This window comes from Cucurbita pepo, chromosome 9 (genome assembly GCF_057944985.1).
Source record: "Cucurbita pepo subsp. pepo isolate OVF chromosome 9, ASM5794498v1, whole genome shotgun sequence".
NCBI classification, from domain to species: Eukaryota; Viridiplantae; Streptophyta; class Magnoliopsida; order Cucurbitales; family Cucurbitaceae; genus Cucurbita; species Cucurbita pepo.
In genome coordinates this window covers 9,752,053-9,773,500 of record NC_141806.1, presented here as the reverse complement: position 1 = coordinate 9,773,500, position 21,448 = coordinate 9,752,053, and the positions used below count along the sequence as shown (strand labels likewise).

The 21,448-nt window shown below is 43.2% G+C and overlaps 7 non-coding genes across 7 annotated transcripts; all 7 read right to left on the bottom strand.

Moving 5' to 3' along the window:
* Positions 1-3,180: 3,180 nt before the first annotated feature.
* TRNAD-GUC (transfer RNA aspartic acid (anticodon GUC)) lies at positions 3,181-3,252 on the bottom strand. The gene has a single exon. It is a non-coding gene; the product is annotated as a tRNA-Asp (tRNA).
* Positions 3,253-7,176: 3,924 nt separating this feature from the next.
* On the bottom strand, positions 7,177-7,248 carry TRNAD-GUC (transfer RNA aspartic acid (anticodon GUC)). Its single transcript has one exon. It is a non-coding gene; the product is annotated as a tRNA-Asp (tRNA).
* Positions 7,249-10,174: 2,926 nt separating this feature from the next.
* On the bottom strand, positions 10,175-10,246 carry TRNAD-GUC (transfer RNA aspartic acid (anticodon GUC)). Its single transcript has one exon. It is a non-coding gene; the product is annotated as a tRNA-Asp (tRNA).
* A 4,843-nt stretch (positions 10,247-15,089) lies between these two features.
* On the bottom strand, positions 15,090-15,161 carry TRNAD-GUC (transfer RNA aspartic acid (anticodon GUC)). Its single transcript has one exon. It is a non-coding gene; the product is annotated as a tRNA-Asp (tRNA).
* A 1,926-nt stretch (positions 15,162-17,087) lies between these two features.
* On the bottom strand, positions 17,088-17,159 carry TRNAD-GUC (transfer RNA aspartic acid (anticodon GUC)). The gene has a single exon. It is a non-coding gene; the product is annotated as a tRNA-Asp (tRNA).
* A 927-nt stretch (positions 17,160-18,086) lies between these two features.
* TRNAD-GUC (transfer RNA aspartic acid (anticodon GUC)) lies at positions 18,087-18,158 on the bottom strand. The gene has a single exon. It is a non-coding gene; the product is annotated as a tRNA-Asp (tRNA).
* A 2,925-nt stretch (positions 18,159-21,083) lies between these two features.
* On the bottom strand, positions 21,084-21,155 carry TRNAD-GUC (transfer RNA aspartic acid (anticodon GUC)). The gene has a single exon. It is a non-coding gene; the product is annotated as a tRNA-Asp (tRNA).
* Between the last annotated feature and the right edge of the window lie 293 nt (positions 21,156-21,448).

Sequence of the window (21,448 nt, the reverse complement as noted above, 5' to 3'; positions counted from 1 at the left end):
CCGACTTTCTTTAAACGACCGTTGTTGGGGATCGAACCAAAACTACCGGCATGACGGGTTCACCGCTGTCCAATTTCGAATTCCGTCAAAACTACCGGGATAAAATTAAAATCGCCGTTGCCGGGGACCGAACCCAGGTTCACCGCTGTCCGTCAAAACTACACCAGGATAGAAACCTAAAATCACCATTGCCGGGGATCGAACCCGAGTCACCTGCGTGACAGGCAGGAATACTCACCACTATACTACAACGACTGATCAAAGATAAATTATTTGTTAACGCTCCAGATTTTATCAATCGTCTTTAGAGAAAGTAATCCATTGTTAACGCTCTAGATTTTATCGATCGTCTTCGGAACAAGTAATCCAATTTCAAATGCGGTGAAAATTGTCGAAAGAAAATTAAACTTATTATTGTTGGGGTCCAAACTCCGGTCTCTCGAGTGACAAGCGTGAATACTCACTACTGTATTACACCGACCTCTGAAAAATATATTCTTTGTTGACACATGAGAGAAAAAGGAATCCAATTCCGAATTTCGTTGCTGGGGAACAAACCCAAACCATCCGGTTCACCACTGCCGAATTTCGAGTTCAATTAAAACTATCCAGAGGAAAATTAGAAATCGCCGCTTCGGGGGATCAGACTCGGGTCACCCGCGTGACAGGCGGGAACAGTCACCACTACACAACGACGACTTTCGAAAAATATAACATTTGTTCACACACCAGATCTTTATCAACCGTCGTTAGAAAAAGTAATCCGATTAAAATTGTCAAAACAAAATTGAACTTGTTATTGTTGGGGGGATCAAACTCAGGTCACTCGAGTGACAAGCAGGAATACTCACACTTGTACTACAACGGCCTTTGGAACATAATAACTCGAGTGACAGGCGGAAATGCTCACCACTGTACCACTACAACGACCTCTGAAAATGTATTATTTGTCAACACACGAGATTTCATAAACCACTTTTTAGTGAAAGCAATCCAGTCACGACTTTCGTCAAACGACCGTTGTTGGGGATCGAACCCAAACTACCAGCATGACGGGTTCACCGCTGTCCAATTTCGAATTCCGTCAAAACTACCGGGATAAAATTAAAATCGCCGTTGCCGGGGACCGAACCCAGGTTCACCGCTGTCCGTCAAAACTACACCAGGATAGAAACCTAAAATCGCTGTTGCCGGGGATCGAACCCGAGTCACCTGCGTGACAGGCAGGAATACTCACCACTATACTACAACGACCGATCAAAGATAAATTATTTGTTAACGCTCCAGATTTTATCAATCGTCTTTAGAGAAAGTAATCCATTGTTAACGCTCTAGATTTTATCGATCGTCTTCGGAACAAGTAATCCAATTTCAAATGCGGTGAAAATTGTCGAAAGAAAATTAAACTTATTATTGTTGGGGTCCAAACTCCGGTCTCTCGAGTGACAAGCGGGAATACTCACTACTGTATTACACCGACCTCTGAAAAATATATTCTTTGTTGACACATGAGAGAAAAAGGAATCCAATTCCGAATTTCGTTGCTGGGGAACAAACCCAAACCATCCGGTTCACCACTGCCGAATTTCGAGTTCAATTAAAACTATCCAGAGGAAAATTAGAAATCGCCGCTGCGGGGGATCAGACTCGGGTCACCCGCGTGACAGGCGGGAACAGTCACCACTACACAACGACGACTTTCGAAAAATATAACATTTGTTCACACACCAGATCTTTATCAACCGTCGTTAGAAAAAGTAATCCGATTAAAATTGTCAAAACAAAATTGAACTTGTTATTGTTGGCGGGATCAAACTCAGGTCACTCGAGTGACAAGCAGGAATACTCACCCTTGTACTAAAACGACCTCTGGAACATAATAACTCGAGTGAAAGGCGGAAATGCTCACCAGTGTACCACTACAACGACCTCTGAAAATGTATTATTTGTCAACACACGAGATTTCATAAACCACTTTTTAGTGAAAGCAATCCAGTCCCGACTTTCTTTAAACGACCGTTGTTGGGGATCGAACCCAAACTACCGGCATGACGGGTTCACCGCTGTCCAATTTCGAATTCCGTCAAAACTACCGGGATAAAATTAAAATCGCCGTTGCCGGGGACCGAACCCAGGTTCACCGCTGTCCGTCAAAACTACACCAGGATAGAAACCTAAAATCACCATTGCCGGGGATCGAACCCGAGTCACCTGCGTGACAGGCAGGAATACTCACCACTATACTACAACGACTGATCAAAGTTAAATTATTTGTTAACGCTCCAGATTTTATCAATCGTCTTTAGAGAAAGTAATCCATTGTTAACGCTCTAGATTTTATCGATCGTCTTCGGAACAAGTAATTCAATTTCAAATGCGGTGAAAATTGTCGAAAGAAAATTAAACTTATTATTGTTGGGGTCCAAACTCCGGTCTCTCGAGTGACAAGCGGGAATACTCACTACTGTATTACACCGACCTCTGAAAAATATATTCTTTGTTGACACACGAGAGAAAAAGGAATCCAATTCCGAATTTTGTTGCTGGGGAACAAACCCAAACCATCCGGTTCACCACTGCCGAATTTCGAGTTAAATTAAAACTATCCAGAGGAAAATTAGAAATCGCCGCTGCGGGGGATCAGACTCGGGTCACCCGCGTGACAGGCGGGAACAGTCACCACTACACAACGACGACTTTCGAAAAATATAACATTTGTTCACACACCAGATCTTTATCAACCGTCGTTAGAAAAAGTAATCCGATTAAAATTGTCAAAACAAAATTGAACTTGTTATTGTTGGGGGGATCAAACTCAGGTCACTCGAGTGACAAGCAGGAATACTCACCCTTGTACTACAACGACCTCTGGAACATAATAACTCGAGTGACAGGCGGAAATGCTCACCAGTGTACCACTACAACGACCTCTGAAAATGTATTATTTGTCAACACACGAGATTTCATAAACTTCTTTTTAGTTAAAGCAATCCAGTCCCGACTTTCGTCAAATGACCGTTGTTGGGGATCGAACCCAAACTACCGGCATGACGGGTTCACCGTTGTCCAATTTCGAATTCCGTCAAAACTACCGGGATAAAATTAAAATCGCCGTTGTCGGGGACCGAACCCAGGTTCACCGCTGTCCGTCAAAACTACACCAGGATAGAAACCTAAAATCGCCGTTGCCGGGGATCGAACCCGGGTCACCTGCGTGACAGGCAGGAATACTCACCACTATACTACAACGACTGATCAAAGATAAATTATTTGTTAACGCTCCAGATTTTATCAATCGTCTTTAGAGAAAGTAATCCATTGTTAACGCTCTAGATTTTATCGATCGTCTTCGGAACAAGTAATCCAATTTCAAATGCGGTGAAAATTGTCGAAAGAAAATTAAACTTATTATTGTTGGGGTCCAAACTCCGGTCTCTCGAGTGACAAGCGGGAATACTCACTACTGTATTACACCGACCTCTGAAAAATATATTCTTTGTTGACACGCGAGAGAAAAAGGAATCCAATTCCGAATTTCGTTGCTGGGGAACAAACCCAAACCATCCGGTTCACCACTGCCGAATTTCGAGTTCAATTAAAACTATCCAGAGGAAAATTTGAAATCGCCGCTTCGGGGGATCAGACTCGGGTCACCCGCGTGACAGGCGGGAACAGTCACCACTACACAACGACGACTTTCGAAAAATATAACATTTGTTCACACACCAGATCTTTATCAACCGTCGTTAGAAAAAGTAATCCGATTAAAATTGTCAAAACAAAATTGAACTTGTTATTGTTGGGGGGATCAAACTCGAGTCACTCGAGTGACAAGCAGGAATACTCAACCTTGTACTACAATGACCTCTGGAACATAAAAACTCGAGTGACAGGCGGAAATGCTCACCAGTGTACCACTACAACGACCTCTGAAAATGTATTATTTGTCAACACACGAGATTTCATAAACCACTTTTTAGTGAAAGCAATCCAGTCCCGACTTTCTTTAAACGACCGTTGTTGGGGATCGAACCCAAACTACCGGCATGACGGGTTCACCGCTGTCCAATTTCGAATTCCGTCAAAACTACCGGGATAAAATTAAAATCGCCGTTGCCGGGGACCGAACCCAGGTTCACCGCTGTCCGTCAAAACTACACCAGGATAGAAACCTAAAATCACAATTGACGGGGATCGAACCCGAGTCACCTGCGTGACAGGCAGGAATACTCACCACTATACTACAACGACTGATCAAAGATAAATTATTTGTTAACGCTCCAGATTTTATCAATCGTCTTTAGAGAAAGTAATCCATTGTTAACGCTCTAGATTTTATCGATCGTCTTCGGAACAAGTAATCCAATTTCAAATGCGGTGAAAATTGTCGAAAGAAAATTAAACTTATTATTGTTGGGGTCCAAACTCCGGTCTCTCGAGTGACAAGCGTGAATACTCACTACTGTATTACACCGACCTCTGAAAAATATATTCTTTGTTGACACATGAGAGAAAAAGGAATCCAATTCCGAATTTCGTTGCTGGGGAACAAACCCAAACCATCCGGTTCACCACTGCCGAATTTCGAGTTCAATTAAAACTATCCAGAGGAAAATTAGAAATCGCCGCTTCGGGGGATCAGACTCGGGTCACCCGCGTGACAGGCGGGAACAGTCACCACTACACAACGACGACTTTCGAAAAATATAACATTTGTTCACACACCAGATCTTTATCAACCGTCGTTAGAAAAAGTAATCCGATTAAAATTGTCAAAACAAAATTGAACTTGTTATTGTTGGGGGGATCAAACTCAGGTCACTCGAGTGACAAGCAGGAATACTCACACTTGTACTACAACGGCCTTTGGAACATAATAACTCGAGTGACAGGCGGAAATGCTCACCACTGTACCACTACAACGACCTCTGAAAATGTATTATTTGTCAACACACGAGATTTCATAAACCACTTTTTAGTGAAAGCAATCCAGTCACGACTTTCGTCAAACGACCGTTGTTGGGGATCGAACCCAAACTACCAGCATGACGGGTTCACCGCTGTCCAATTTCGAATTCCGTCAAAACTACCGGGATAAAATTAAAATCGCCGTTGCCGGGGACCGAACCCAGGTTCACCGCTGTCCGTCAAAACTACACCAGGATAGAAACCTAAAATCGCTGTTGCCGGGGATCGAACCCGAGTCACCTGCGTGACAGGCAGGAATACTCACCACTATACTACAACGACCGATCAAAGATAAATTATTTGTTAACGCTCCAGATTTTATCAATCGTCTTTAGAGAAAGTAATCCATTGTTAACGCTCTAGATTTTATCGATCGTCTTCGGAACAAGTAATCCAATTTCAAATGCGGTGAAAATTGTCGAAAGAAAATTAAACTTATTATTGTTGGGGTCCAAACTCCGGTCTCTCGAGTGACAAGCGGGAATACTCACTACTGTATTACACCGACCTCTGAAAAATATATTCTTTGTTGACACATGAGAGAAAAAGGAATCCAATTCCGAATTTCGTTGCTGGGGAACAAACCCAAACCATCCGGTTCACCACTGCCGAATTTCGAGTTCAATTAAAACTATCCAGAGGAAAATTAGAAATCGCCGCTGCGGGGGATCAGACTCGGGTCACCCGCGTGACAGGCGGGAACAGTCACCACTACACAACGACGACTTTCGAAAAATATAACATTTGTTCACACACCAGATCTTTATCAACCGTCGTTAGAAAAAGTAATCCGATTAAAATTGTCAAAACAAAATTGAACTTGTTATTGTTGGCGGGATCAAACTCAGGTCACTCGAGTGACAAGCAGGAATACTCACCCTTGTACTAAAACGACCTCTGGAACATAATAACTCGAGTGAAAGGCGGAAATGCTCACCAGTGTACCACTACAACGACCTCTGAAAATGTATTATTTGTCAACACACGAGATTTCATAAACCACTTTTTAGTGAAAGCAATCCAGTCCCGACTTTCTTTAAACGACCGTTGTTGGGGATCGAACCCAAACTACCGGCATGACGGGTTCACCGCTGTCCAATTTCGAATTCCGTCAAAACTACCGGGATAAAATTAAAATCGCCGTTGCCGGGGACCGAACCCAGGTTCACCGCTGTCCGTCAAAACTACACCAGGATAGAAACCTAAAATCACCATTGCCGGGGATCGAACCCGAGTCACCTGCGTGACAGGCAGGAATACTCACCACTATACTACAACGACTGATCAAAGATAAATTATTTGTTAACGCTCCAGATTTTATCAATCGTCTTTAGAGAAAGTAATCCATTGTTAACGCTCTAGATTTTATCGATCGTCTTCGGAACAAGTAATTCAATTTCAAATGCGGTGAAAATTGTCGAAAGAAAATTAAACTTATTATTGTTGGGGTCCAAACTCCGGTCTCTCGAGTGACAAGCGGGAATACTCACTACTGTATTACACCGACCTCTGAAAAATATATTCTTTGTTGACACACGAGAGAAAAAGGAATCCAATTCCGAATTTTGTTGCTGGGGAACAAACCCAAACCATCCGGTTCACCACTGCCGAATTTCGAGTTAAATTAAAACTATCCAGAGGAAAATTAGAAATCGCCGCTGCGGGGGATCAGACTCGGGTCACCCGCGTGACAGGCGGGAACAGTCACCACTACACAACGACGACTTTCGAAAAATATAACATTTGTTCACACACCAGATCTTTATCAACCGTCGTTAGAAAAAGTAATCCGATTAAAATTGTCAAAACAAAATTGAACTTGTTATTGTTGGGGGGATCAAACTCAGGTCACTCGAGTGACAAGCAGGAATACTCACCCTTGTACTACAACGACCTCTGGAACATAATAACTCGAGTGACAGGCGGAAATGCTCACCAGTGTACCACTACAACGACCTCTGAAAATGTATTATTTGTCAACACACGAGATTTCATAAACTTCTTTTTAGTTAAAGCAATCCAGTCCCGACTTTCGTCAAATGACCGTTGTTGGGGATCGAACCCAAACTACCGGCATGACGGGTTCACCGTTGTCCAATTTCGAATTCCGTCAAAACTACCGGGATAAAATTAAAATCGCCGTTGTCGGGGACCGAACCCAGGTTCACCGCTGTCCGTCAAAACTACACCAGGATAGAAACCTAAAATCGCCGTTGCCGGGGATCGAACCCGGGTCACCTGCGTGACAGGCAGGAATACTCACCACTATACTACAACGACTGATCAAAGATAAATTATTTGTTAACGCTCCAGATTTTATCAATCGTCTTTAGAGAAAGTAATCCATTGTTAACGCTCTAGATTTTATCGATCGTCTTCGGAACAAGTAATCCAATTTTAAATGCGGTGAAAATTGTCGAAAGAAAATTAAACTTATTATTGTTGGGGTCCAAACTCCGGTCTCTCGAGTGACAAGCGGGAATACTCACTACTGTATTACACCGACCTCTGAAAAATATATTCTTTGTTGACACGCGAGAGAAAAAGGAATCCAATTCCGAATTTCGTTGCTGGGGAACAAACCCAAACCATCCGGTTCACCACTGCCGAATTTCGAGTTCAATTAAAACTATCCAGAGGAAAATTTGAAATCGCCGCTTCGGGGGATCAGACTCGGGTCACCCGCGTGACAGGCGGGAACAGTCACCACTACACAACGACGACTTTCGAAAAATATAACATTTGTTCACACACCAGATCTTTATCAACCGTCGTTAGAAAAAGTAATCCGATTAAAATTGTCAAAACAAAATTGAACTTGTTATTGTTGGGGGGATCAAACTCGAGTCACTCGAGTGACAAGCAGGAATACTCAACCTTGTACTACAATGACCTCTGGAACATAAAAACTCGAGTGACAGGCGGAAATGCTCACCAGTGTACCACTACAACGACCTCTGAAAATGTATTATTTGTCAACACACGAGATTTCATAAACCACTTTTTAGTGAAAGCAATCCAGTCCCGACTTTCTTTAAACGACCGTTGTTGGGGATCGAACCCAAACTACCGGCATGACGGGTTCACCGCTGTCCAATTTCGAATTCCGTCAAAACTACCGGGATAAAATTAAAATCGCCGTTGCCGGGGACCGAACCCAGGTTCACCGCTGTCCGTCAAAACTACACCAGGATAGAAACCTAAAATCACCATTGACGGGGATCGAACCCGAGTCACCTGCGTGACAGGCAGGAATACTCACCACTATACTACAACGACTGATCAAAGATAAATTATTTGTTAACGCTCCAGATTTTATCAATCGTCTTTAGAGAAAGTAATCCATTGTTAACGCTCTAGATTTTATCGATCGTCTTCGGAACAAGTAATCCAATTTCAAATGCGGTGAAAATTGTCGAAAGAAAATTAAACTTATTATTGTTGGGGTCCAAACTCCGGTCTCTCGAGTGACAAGCGGGAATACTCACTACTGTATTACACCGACCTCTGAAAAATATATTCTTTGTTGACACACGAGAGAAAAAGGAATCCAATTCCGAATTTTGTTGCTGGGGAACAAACCCAAACCATCCGGTTCACCACTGCCGAATTTCGAGTTCAATTAAAACTATCTAGAGGAAAATTAGAAATCGCCGCTGCGGGGGATCAGACTCGGGTCACCCGCGTGACAGGCGGGAACAGTCACCACTACACAACGACGAATTTCGAAAAATATAACATTTGTTCACACACCAGATCTTTATCAACCGTCGTTAGAAAAAGTAATCCGATTAAAATTGTCAAAACAAAATTGAACTTGTTATTGTTGGGGGGATCAAACTCAGGTCACTCGAGTGACAAGCAGGAATACTCACCCTTGTACTACAACGACCTCTGGAACATAATAACTCGAGTGACAGGCGGAAATGCTCACCAGTGTACCACTACAACGACCTCTGAAAATGTATTATTTGTCAACACACGAGATTTCATAAACCACTTTTTAGTGAAAGCAATCCAGTCCCGACTTTCGTCAAACGACCGTTGTTGGGGATCGAACCCAAACTACCGGCATGACGGGTTCACCGCTGTCCAATTTCGAATTCCGTCAAAACTACCGGGATAAAATTAAAATCGCCGTTGTCGGGGACCGAACCCAGGTTCACCGCTGTCCGTCAAAACTACACCAGGATAGAAACCTAAAATCGCCGTTGCCGGGGGATCGAACCCGGGTCACTTGCGTGACAGGCAGGAATACTCACCACTATACTACAACGACTGATCAAAGATAAATTATTTGTTAACGCTCCAGATTTTATCAATCGTCTTTAGAGAAAGTAATCCATTGTTAACGCTCTAGATTTTATCGATCGTCTTCGGAACAAGTAATCCAATTTCAAATGCGGTGAAAATTGTCGAAAGAAAATTAAACTTATTATTGTTGGGGTGCAAACTCCGGTCTCTCGAGTGACAAGCGGGAATACTCACTACTGTATTACACCGACCTCTGAAAAATATATTCTTTGTTGACACGCGAGAGAAAAAGGAATCCAATTCCGAATTTCGTTGCTGGGGAACAAACCCAAACCATCCGGTTCACCACTGCCGAATTTCGAGTTCAATTAAAACTATCCAGAGGAAAATTTGAAATCGCCGCTGCGGGGGATCAGACTCGGGTCACCCGCGTGACAGGCGGGAACAGTCACCACTACACAACGACGACTTTCGAAAAATATAACATTTGTTCACACACCAGATCTTTATCAACCGTCGTTAGAAAAAGTAATCCGATTAAAATTGTCAAAACAAAATTGAACTTGTTATTGTTGGGGGGATCAAACTCAAGTCACTCGAGTGACAAGCAGGAATACTCACCCTTGTACTACAATGACCTCTGGAACATAATAACTCGAGTGACAGGCGGAAATGCTCACCAGTGTACCACTACAACGACCTCTGAAAATGTATTATTTGTCAACACACGAGATTTCATAAACCACTTTTTAGTGAAAGCAATCCAGTCCCGACTTTCTTTAAACGACCGTTGCTGGGGATCGAACCCAAACTACCGGCATGACGGGTTCACCGCTGTCCAATTTCGAATTCCGTTAAAACTACCGGGATAGAATTAAAATCGCCGTTGCCGGGGACCGAACCCAGGTTCACCGCTGTCCGTCAAAACTACACCAGGATAGAAACCTAAAATCGCCGTTGCCGGGGATCGAACCCGGGTCACCTGCGTGACAGGCAGGAATACTCACCACTATACTACAACGACCGATCAAAGATAAATTATTTGTTAACGCTCCAGATTTTATCAATCGTCTTTAGAGAAAGTAATCCATTGTTAACGCTCTAGATTTTATCGATCGTCTTCGGAACAAGTAATCCAATTTCAAATGCGGTGAAAATTGTCGAAAGAAAATTAAACTTATTATTGTTGGGGTCCAAACTCCGGTCTCTCGAGTGACATGCGGGAATACTCACTACTGTATTACACCGACCTCTGAAAAATATATTCTTTGTTGACACACGAGAGAAAAAGGAATCCAATTCCGAATTTCGTTGCTGGAGAACAAACCCAAACCATCCGGTTCACCACTGCCGAATTTCGAGTTCAATTAAAACTATCCAGAGGAAAATTAGAAATCGCCGCTGCGGGGGATCAGACTCGGGTCACCCGCGTGACAGGCGGGAACAGTCACCACTACACAACGACGACTTTCGAAAAATATAACATTTGTTCACACACCAGATCTTTATCAACCGTCGTTAGAAAAAGTAATCCGATTAAAATTGTCAAAACAAAATTGAACTTGTTATTATTGGGGGGATCAAACTCAGGTCACTCGAGTGACAAGCAGGAATACTCACCCTTGTACTACAACGACCTCTGGAACATAATAACTCGAGTGACAGGCGGAAATGCTCACCAGTGTACCACTACAACGACCTCTGAAAATGTATTATTTGTCAACACACGAGATTTCATAAACCACTTTTTAGTGAAAGCAATCCAGTCCCGACTTTCGTCAAACGACCGTTGTTGGGGATCGAACCCAAACTACCGGCATGACGGGTTCACCGCTGTCCGTCAAAACTACACCAGGATAGAAACCTAAAATCGCCGTTGCCGGGGATCGAACCCGGGTCACCTGCGTGACAGGCAGGAATACTCACCACTATACTACAACAACTGATCAAAGATAAATTATTTGTTAACGCTCCAGATTTTATCAATCGTCTTTAGAGAAAGTAATCCATTGTTAACGCTCTAGATTTTATCGATCGTCTTCGGAACAAGTAATCCAATTTCAAATGCGGTGAAAATTGTCGAAAGAAAATTAAACTTATTATTGTTGGGGTCCAAACTCCGGTCTCTCGAGTGACAAGCGGGAATACTCACTACTGTATTACACCGACCTCTGAAAAATATATTCTTTGTTGACACGCGAGAGAAAAAGGAATCCAATTCCGAATTTCGTTGCTGGGGAACAAACCCAAACCATCCGGTTCACCACTGCTGAATTTCGAGTTCAATTAAAACTATCCAGAGGAAAATTTGAAATCGCCGCTGCGGGGGATCAGACTCGGGTCACCGGCGTGACAGGCGGGAACAGTCACCACTACACAACGACGACTTTCGAAAAATATAACATTTGTTCACACACCAGATCTTTATCAACCGTCGTTAGAAAAAGTAATCCGATTAAAATTGTCAAAACAAAATTGAACTTGTTATTGTTGGGGGGATCAAACTCAGGTCACTCGAGTGACAAGCAGGAATACTCACACTTGTACTACAACGGCCTTTGGAACATAATAACTCGAGTGACAGGCGGAAATGCTCACCACTGTACCACTACAACGACCTCTGAAAATGTATTATTTGTCAACACACGAGATTTCATAAACCACTTTGTAGTGAAAGCAATCCAGTCCCGACTTTCGTCAAACGACCGTTGTTGGGGATCGAACCCAAACTACCGGCATGACGGGTTCACCGCTGTCCAATTTCGAATTCCGTCAAAACTACCGGGATAAAATTAAAATCGCCGTTGCCGGGGACCGAACCCAGGTTCACCGCTGTCCGTCAAAACTACACCAGGATAGAAACCTAAAATCGCTGTTGCCGGGGATCGAACCCGGGTCACCTGCGTGACAGGCAGGAATACTCACCACTATACTACAACGACCGATAAAAGATAAATTATTTGTTAACGCTCCAGATTTTATCAATCGTCTTTAGAGAAAGTAATCCATTGTTAACGCTCTAGATTTTATCGATCGTCTTCGGAACAAGTAATCCAATTTCAAATGCGGTGAAAATTGTCGAAAGAAAATTAAACTTATTATTGTTGGGGTCCAAACTCCGGTCTCTCGAGTGACAAGCGTGAATACTCACTACTGTATTACACCGACCTCTGAAAAATATATTCTTTGTTGACACATGAGAGAAAAAGGAATCCAATTCCGAATTTCGTTGCTGGGGAACAAACCCAAACCATCCGGTTCACCACTGCCGAATTTCGAGTTCAATTAAAACTATCCAGAGGAAAATTAGAAATCGCCGCTGCGGGGGATCAGACTCGGGTCACCCGCGTGACAGGCGGGAACAGTCACCACTACACAACGACGACTTTCAAAAAATATAACATTTGTTCACACACCAGATCTTTATCAACCGTCGTTAGAAAAAGTAATCCGATTAAAATTGTCAAAACAAAATTGAACTTGTTATTGTTGGGGGGATCAAACTCAGGTCACTCGAGTGACAAGCAGGAATACTCACCCTTGTACTACAACGACCTCTGGAACATAATAACTCGAGTGACAGGCGGAAATGCTCACCAGTGTACCACTACAACGACCTCTGAAAATGTATTATTTGTCAACACACGAGATTTCATAAACCACTTTTTAGTGAAAGCAATCCAGTCCCGACTTTCTTTAAACGACCGTTGTTGGGGATCGAACCCAAACTACCGGCATGACGGGTTCACCGCTGTCCAATTTCGAATTCCGTCAAAACTACCGGGATAAAATTAAAATCGCCGTTGCCGGGGACCGAACCCAGGTTCACCGCTGTCCGTCAAAACTACACCAGGATAGAAACCTAAAATCACCAATGTCGGGGATCGAACCCGAGTCACCTGCGTGACAGGCAGGAATACTCACCACTATACTACAACGACTAATCAAAGATAAATTATTTGTTAACGCTCCAGATTTTATCAATCGTCTTTAGAGAAAGTAATCCATTGTTAACGCTCTAGATTTTATCGATCGTCTTCGGAACAAGTAATCCAATTTCAAATGCGGTGAAAATTGTCGAAAGAAAATTAAACTTATTATTGTTGGGGTCCAAACTCCGGTCTCTCGAGTGACAAGCGGGAATACTCACTACTGTATTACACCGACCTCTGAAAAATATATTCTTTGTTGACACACGAGAGAAAAAGGAATCCAATTCCGAATTTTGTTGCTGGGGAACAAACCCAAACCATCCGGTTCACCACTGCCGAATTTCGAGTTCAATTAAAACTATCCAGAGGAAAATTTGAAATCGCCGCTGCGGGGGATCAGACTCGGGTCACCCGCGTGACAGGCGGGAACAGTCACCACTACACAACGACGACTTTCGAAAAATATAACATTTGTTCACACACCAGATCTTTATCAACCGTCGTTAGAAAAAGTAATCCGATTAAAATTGTCAAAACAAAATTGAACTTGTTATTGTTGGGGGGATCAAACTCAGGTCACTCGAGTGACAAGCAGGAATACTCACCCTTGTACTACAACGACCTCTGGAACATAATAACTCGAGTGACAGGCGGAAATGCTCACCAGTGTACCACTACAACGACCTCTGAAAATGTATTATTTGTCAACACACGAGATTTCATAAACCACTTTTTAGTGAAAGCAATCCAGTCCCGACTTTCGTCAAACGACCGTTGTTGGGGATCGAACCCAAACTACCAGCATGACGGGTTCACCGCTGTCCAATTTCGAATTCCGTCAAAACTACCGGGATAAAATTAAAATCGCCGTTGCCGGGGACCGAACCCAGGTTCACCGCTGTCCGTCAAAACTACACCAGGATAGAAACCTAAAATCGCTGTTGCCGGGGATCGAACCCGGGTCACCTGCGTGACAGGCAGGAATACTCACCACTATACTACAACGACCGATCAAAGATAAATTATTTGTTAACGCTCCAGATTTTATCAATCGTCTTTAGAGAAAGTAATCCATTGTTAACGCTCTAGATTTTATCGATCGTCTTCGGAACAAGTAATCCAATTTCAAATGCGGTGAAAATTGTCGAAAGAAAATTAAACTTATTATTGTTGGGGAACAAACTCCGGTCTCTCGAGTGACAAGCGTGAATACTCACTACTGTATTACACCGACCTCTGAAAAATATATTCTTTGTTGACACACGAGAGAAAAAGGAATCCAATTCCGAATTTCGTTGCTGGGGAACAAACCCAAACCATCCGGTTCACCACTGCCGAATTTCGAGTTCAATTAAAACTATCCAGAGGAAAATTAGAAATCACCGCTGCGGGGGATCAGACTCGGGTCACCCGCGTGACAGGCGGGAACAGTCACCACTACACAACGACGACTTTCGAAAAATATAACATTTGTTCACACACCAGATCTTTATCAACCGTCGTTAGAAAAAGTAATCCGATTAAAATTGTCAAAACAAAATTGAACTTGTTATTGTTGGGGGGATCAAACTCAGGTCACTCGAGTGACAAGCAGGAATACTCACCCTTGTACTACAACGGCCTCTGGAACATAATAACTCGAGTGACAGGCGGAAATGCTCACCAGTGTACCACTACAACGACCTCTGAAAATGTATTATTTGTCAACACACGAGATTTCATAAACCACTTTTTAGTGAAAGCAATCCAGTCCCGACTTTCGTCAAACGACCGTTGTTGGGGATGGAACCCAAACTACCGGCATGACGGGTTCACCACTGTCCAATTTCGAATTCCGTCAAAACTACCGGGATAAAATTAAAATCGCCGTTGCCGGGGACCGAACCCAGGTTCACCGCTGTCCGTCAAAACTACACCAGGATAGAAACCTAAAATCGCCGTTGCCGGGGATCGAACCCGGGTCACCTGCGTGACAGGCAGGAATACTCACCACTATACTACAACGACCGATCAAAGATAAATTATTTGTTAACGCTCCAGATTTTACCAATCGTCTTTAGAGAAAGTAATCCATTGTTAACGCTCTAGATTTTATCGATCGTCTTCGGAACAAGTAATCCAATTTCAAATGCGGTGAAAATTGTCGAAAGAAAATTAAACTTATTATTGTTGGGGTCCAAACTCCGGTCTCTCGAGTGACAAGCGGGAATACTCACTACTGTTTTACACCGACCTCTGAAAAATATATTCTTTGTTGACACACGAGAGAAAAAGGAATCCAATTCCGAATTTCGTTGCTGGGGAACAAACCCAAACCATCCGGTTCACCACTGCCGAATTTCGAGTTCAATTAAAACTATCCAGAGGAAAATTAGAAATCGCCGCTGCGGGGGATCAGACTCGGGTCACCCGCGTGACAGGCGGGAACAGTCACCACTACACAACGAAGACTTTCGAAAAATATAACATTTGTTCACACACCAGATCTTTATCAACCGTCGTTAGAAAAAGTAATCCGATTAAAATTGTCGAAACAAAATTGAACTTGTTATTGTTGGGGGGATCAAACTTAGGTCACTCGAGTGACAAGCAGGAATACTCACCCTTGTACTACAACGGCCTCTGGAACATAATAACTCGAGTGACAGGCGGAAATACTCACCAGTGTACTACTACAACGACCTCTGAAAATGTATTATTTGTCAACACACGAGATTTCATAAACCACTTTTTAGTGAAAGCAATCCAGTCCCGACTTTCGTCAAACGACCGTTGTTGGGGATCGAACCCAAACTACTGGCATGACGGGTTCACCGCTGTCCAATTTCGAATTCCGTCAAAACTACCGGGATAAAATTAAAATCGCCGTTGTCGGGGACCGAACCCAGGTTCACCGCTGTCCGTCAAAACTACACCAGGATAGAAACCTAAAATCGCCGTTGCCGGGGATCGAACCCGAGTCACCTGCGTGACAGGCAGGAATACTCACCACTATACTACAACGACTGATCAGAGATAAATTATTTGTTAACGCTCCAGATTTTATCAATCGTCTTTAGAGAAAGTAATCCATTGTTAACGCTCTAGATTTTATCGATCGTCTTCGGAACAAGTAATCCAATTTCAAATGCGGTGAAAATTGTCGAAAGAAAATTAAACTTATTATTGTTGGGGTCCAAACTCCGGTCTCTCGAGTGACAAGCGGGAATACTCACTACTGTATTACACCGACCTCTGAAAAATATATTCTTTGTTGACACGCGAGAGAAAAAGGAATCCAATTCCGAATTTCGTTGCTGGGGAACAAACCCAAACCATCCGGTTCACCACTGCCGAATTTCGAGTTCAATTAAAACTATCCAGAGGAAAATTAGAAATCGCCGCTGCGGGGGATCAGACTCGGGTCACCCGCGTGACAGGCAGGAACAGTCACCACTACACAACGACGACTTTCGAAAAATATAACATTTGTTCACACACCAGATCTTTATCAACCGTCGTTAGAAAAAGTAATCCGATTAAAATTGTCAAAACAAAATTGAACTTGTTATTGTTGGGGGGATCAAACTCAGGTCACTCGAGTGACAAGCAGGAATACTCACCCTTGTACTAAAACGACCTCTGGAACATAATAACTCGAGTGACAGGCGGAAATGCTCACCAGTGTACCACTACAACGACCTCTGAAAATGTATTATTTGTCAACACACGAGATTTCATTAACCACTTTTTAGTGAGAGCAATCCAGTCCCGACTTTCGTCAAACGACCGTTGTTGGGGATCGAAGCCAAACTACCGGCATGACGGGTTCACCGCTGTCCAATTTCGAATTCCGTCAAAACTACCGGGATAAAATTAAAATCGCCGTTGCCGGGGACCGAACCCAGGTTCACCGCTGTCCGTCAAAACTACACCAAGATAGAAACCTAAAATCGCCGTTGCCGGGGATCGAACCCGGGTCACCTGCGTGACAGGCAGGAATACTCACCACTATACTACAACGACTGATCAAAGATAAATTATTTGTTAACGCTCCAGATTTTATCAATCGTCTTTAGAGAAAGTAATCCATTGTTAACGCTCTAGATTTTATCGATCGTCTTCGGAACAAGTAATCCAATTTCAAATGCGGTGAAAATTGTCGAAAGAAAATTAAACTTATTATTGTTGGGGTCCAAACTCCGGTCTCTCGAGTGACAAGCGGGAATACTCACTACTGTATTACACCGACCTCTGAAAAATATATTCTTTGTTGACACGCGAGAGAAAAAGGAATCCAATTCCGAATTTCGTTGCTGGGGAACAAACCCAAACCATCCGGTTCACCACTGCCGAATTTCGAGTTCAATTAAAACTATCCAGAGGAAAATTAGAAATCACCGCTGCGGCGGATCAGACTCGGGTCACCCGCGTGACAGGCGGGAACAGTCACCACTACACAACGACGACTTTCGAAAAATATAACATTTGTTCACACACCAGATCTTTATCAACCGTCGTTAGAAAAAGTAATCCGATTAAAATTGTCAAAACAAAATTGAACTTGTTATTGTTGGGGGGATCAAACTCAGGTCACTCGAGTGACAAGCAGGAATACTCACCCTTGTACTACAACGGCCTCTGGAACATAATAACTCGAGTGACAGGCGGAAATGCTCACCAGTGTACCACTACAACGACCTCTGAAAATGTATTATTTGTCAACACACGAGATTTCATAAACCACTTTTTAGTGAAAGCAATCCAGTCCCGACTTTCGTCAAACGACCGTTGTTGGGGATGGAACCCAAACTACCGGCATGACGGGTTCACCGCTGTCCAATTTCGAATTCCGTCAAAACTACCGGGATAAAATTAAAATCGCCGTTGCCGGGGACCGAACCCAGGTTCACCGCTGTCCGTCAAAACTACACCAGGATAGAAACCTAAAATCGCCGTTGCCGGGGATCGAACCCGGGTCACCTGCGTGACAGGCAGGAATACTCACCACTATACTACAACGACCGATCAAAGATAAATTATTTGTTAACGCTCCAGATTTTACCAATCGTCTTTAGAGAAAGTAATCCATTGTTAACGCTCTAGATTTTATCGATCGTCTTCGGAACAAGTAATCCAATTTCAAATGCGGTGAAAATTGTCGAAAGAAAATTAAACTTATTATTGTTGGGGTCCAAACTCCGGTCTCTCGAGTGACAAGCGGGAATACTCACTACTGTTTTACACCGACCTCTGAAAAATATATTCTTTGTTGACACACGAGAGAAAAAGGAATCCAATTCCGAATTTCGTTGCTGGGGAACAAACCCAAACCATCCGGTTCACCACTGCCGAATTTCGAGTTCAATTAAAACTATCCAGAGGAAAATTAGAAATCGCCGCTGCGGGGGATCAGACTCGGGTCACCCGCGTGACAGGCGGGAACAGTCACCACTACACAACGACGACTTTCGAAAAATATAACATTTGTTCACACACCAGATCTTTATCAACCGTCGTTAGAAAAAGTAATCCGATTAAAATTGTCAAAACAAAATTGAACTTGTTATTGTTGGGGGGATCAAACTCAGGTCACTCGAGTGACAAGCAGGAATACTCACACTTGTACTACAAGGACCTCTGGAACATAATAACTCGAGTGACAGGCGGAAATGCTCACCAGTGTACCACTACAACGACCTCTGAAAATGTATTATTTGTCAACACACGAGATTTCATAAACCACTTTTTAGTGAAAGCAATCCAGTCCCGACTTTCGTCAAACGACCGTTGTTGGGGATCGAACCCAAACTACCGGCATGACGGGTTCACCGCTGTCCAATTTCGAATTCCATCAAAACTACCGGGATAAAATTAAAATCGCCATTGCCGGGGACCGAACCCAGGTTCACCGCTGTCCGTCAAAACTACACCAGGATAGAAACCTAAAATCGCCGTTGCCGGGGATCGAACCTGGGTCACCTGCGTGACAGGCAGGAATACTCACCACTATACTACAACGACCGATCAAAGATAAATTATTTGTTAACGCTCCAGATTTTATCAATCGTCTTTAGAGAAAGTAATCCATTGTTAACGCTCTAGATTTTATCGATCGTCTTCGGAACAAGTAATCCAATTTCAAATGCGGTGAAAATTGTCGAAAGAAAATTAAACTTATTATTGTTGGGGTCCAAACTCCGGTCTCTCGAGTGACAAGCGGGAATACTCACTACTGTATTACACCGACCTCTGAAAAATATATTCTTTGTTGACACACGAGAGAAAAAGGAATCCAATTCCGAATTTCGTTGCTGGGGAACAAACCCAAACCATCCGGTTCACCACTGCCGAATTTCGAGTTCAATTAAAACTATCCAGAGGAAAATTAGAAATCGCCGCTGCGGGGGATCAGTCTTGGGTCACCCGCGTGACAGGCGGGAACAGTCACCACTACACAACGACGACTTTCGAAAAATATAACATTTGTTCACACACCAGATCTTTATCAACCGTCGTTAGAAAAAGTAATCCGATTAAAATTGTCGAAACAAAATTGAACTTGTTATTGTTGGGGGGATCAAACTCAGGTCACTCGAGTGACAAGCAGGAATACTCACCCTTGTACTACAACGGCCTCTGGAACATAATAACTCGAGTGACAGGCGGAAATGCTCACCAGTGTACCACTACAACGACCTCTGAAAATGTATTATTTGTCAACACACGAGATTTCATAAACCACTTTTTAGTGAAAGCAATCCAGTCCCGACTTTCGTCAAACGACCGTTGTTGGGGATCGAACCCAAACTACCGGCATGACGGGTTCACCGCTGTCCAATTTCGAATTCCGTCAAAACTACCGGGATAAAATTAAAATCGCCGTTGCCGGGGACCGAACCCAGGTTCACCGCTGTCCGTCAAAACTACACCAGGATAGAAACCTAAAATCGCCGTTGCCAGGGATCGAACCCGGGTCACCTGCGTGACAGGCAGGAATACTCACCACTATACTACAATGACCGATCAAAGATAAATTATTTGTTAACGCTCCAGATTTTATCAATCGTCTTTAGAGAAAGTAATCCATTGTTAACGCTCTAGATTTTATCGATCGTCTTCGGAACAAGTAATCCAATTTCAAATGCGGTGAAAATTGTCGAAAGAAAATTAAACTTATTATTGTTGGGGTCCAAACTCCGGTCTCTCGAGTGACAAGCGGGAATACTCACTACTGTATTACACCGACCTCTGAAAAATATATTCTTTGTTGACACACGAGAGAAAAAGGAATCCAATTCCGAATTTCGTTGCTGGGGAACAAACCCAAACCATCCGGTTCACCACTGCCGAATTTCGAGTTCAATTAAAACTATCCAGAGGAAAATTAGAAATCGCCGCTGCGGGGGATCAGACTTGGGTCACCCGCGTGACAGGCGGGAACAGTCACCACTACACAACGACGACTTTCGAAAAATATAACATTTGTTCACACACCAGATCTTTATCAACCGTCGTTAGAAAAAGTAATCCGATTAAAATTGTCGAAACAAAATTGAACTTGTTATTGTTGGGGGGATCAAACTCAGGTCACTCGAGTGACAAGCAGGAATACTCACCCTTGTACTACAACGGCCTCTGGAACATAATAACTCGAGTGACAGGCGGAAATGCTCACCAGTGTACCACTACAACGACCTCTGAAAATGTATTATTTGTCAACACACGAGATTTCATAAACCACTTTTTAGTGAAAGCAATCCAGTCCCGACTTTCGTCAAACGACCGTTGTTGGGGATCGAACCCAAACTACCGGCATGACGGGTTCACCGCTGTCCAATTTCGAATTCCGTCAAAACTACCGGGATAAAATTAAAATCGCCATTGCCGGGGACCGAACCCAGTTTCACCGCTGTCCGTCAAAACTACACCAGGATAGAAACCTAAAATCGCCGTTGCCGGGGATCGAACCCGGGTCACCTGCGTGACAGGCAGGAATACTCACCACTATACTACAACGACTGATCAAAGATAAATTATTTGTTAACGCTCCAGATTTTATCAATCGTCTTTAGAGAAAGTAATCCATTGTTAACGCTCTAGATTTTATCGATCGTCTTCGGAACAAGTAATCCAATTTCAAATGCGGTGAAAATTGTCGAAAGAAAATTAAACTTATTATTGTTGGGGTCCAAACTCCGGTCTCTCGAGTGACAAGCGGGAATACTCACTACTGTATTACACCGACCTCTGAAAAATATATTCTTTGTTGACACACGAGAGAAAAAGGAATCCAATTCCGAATTTCGTTGCTG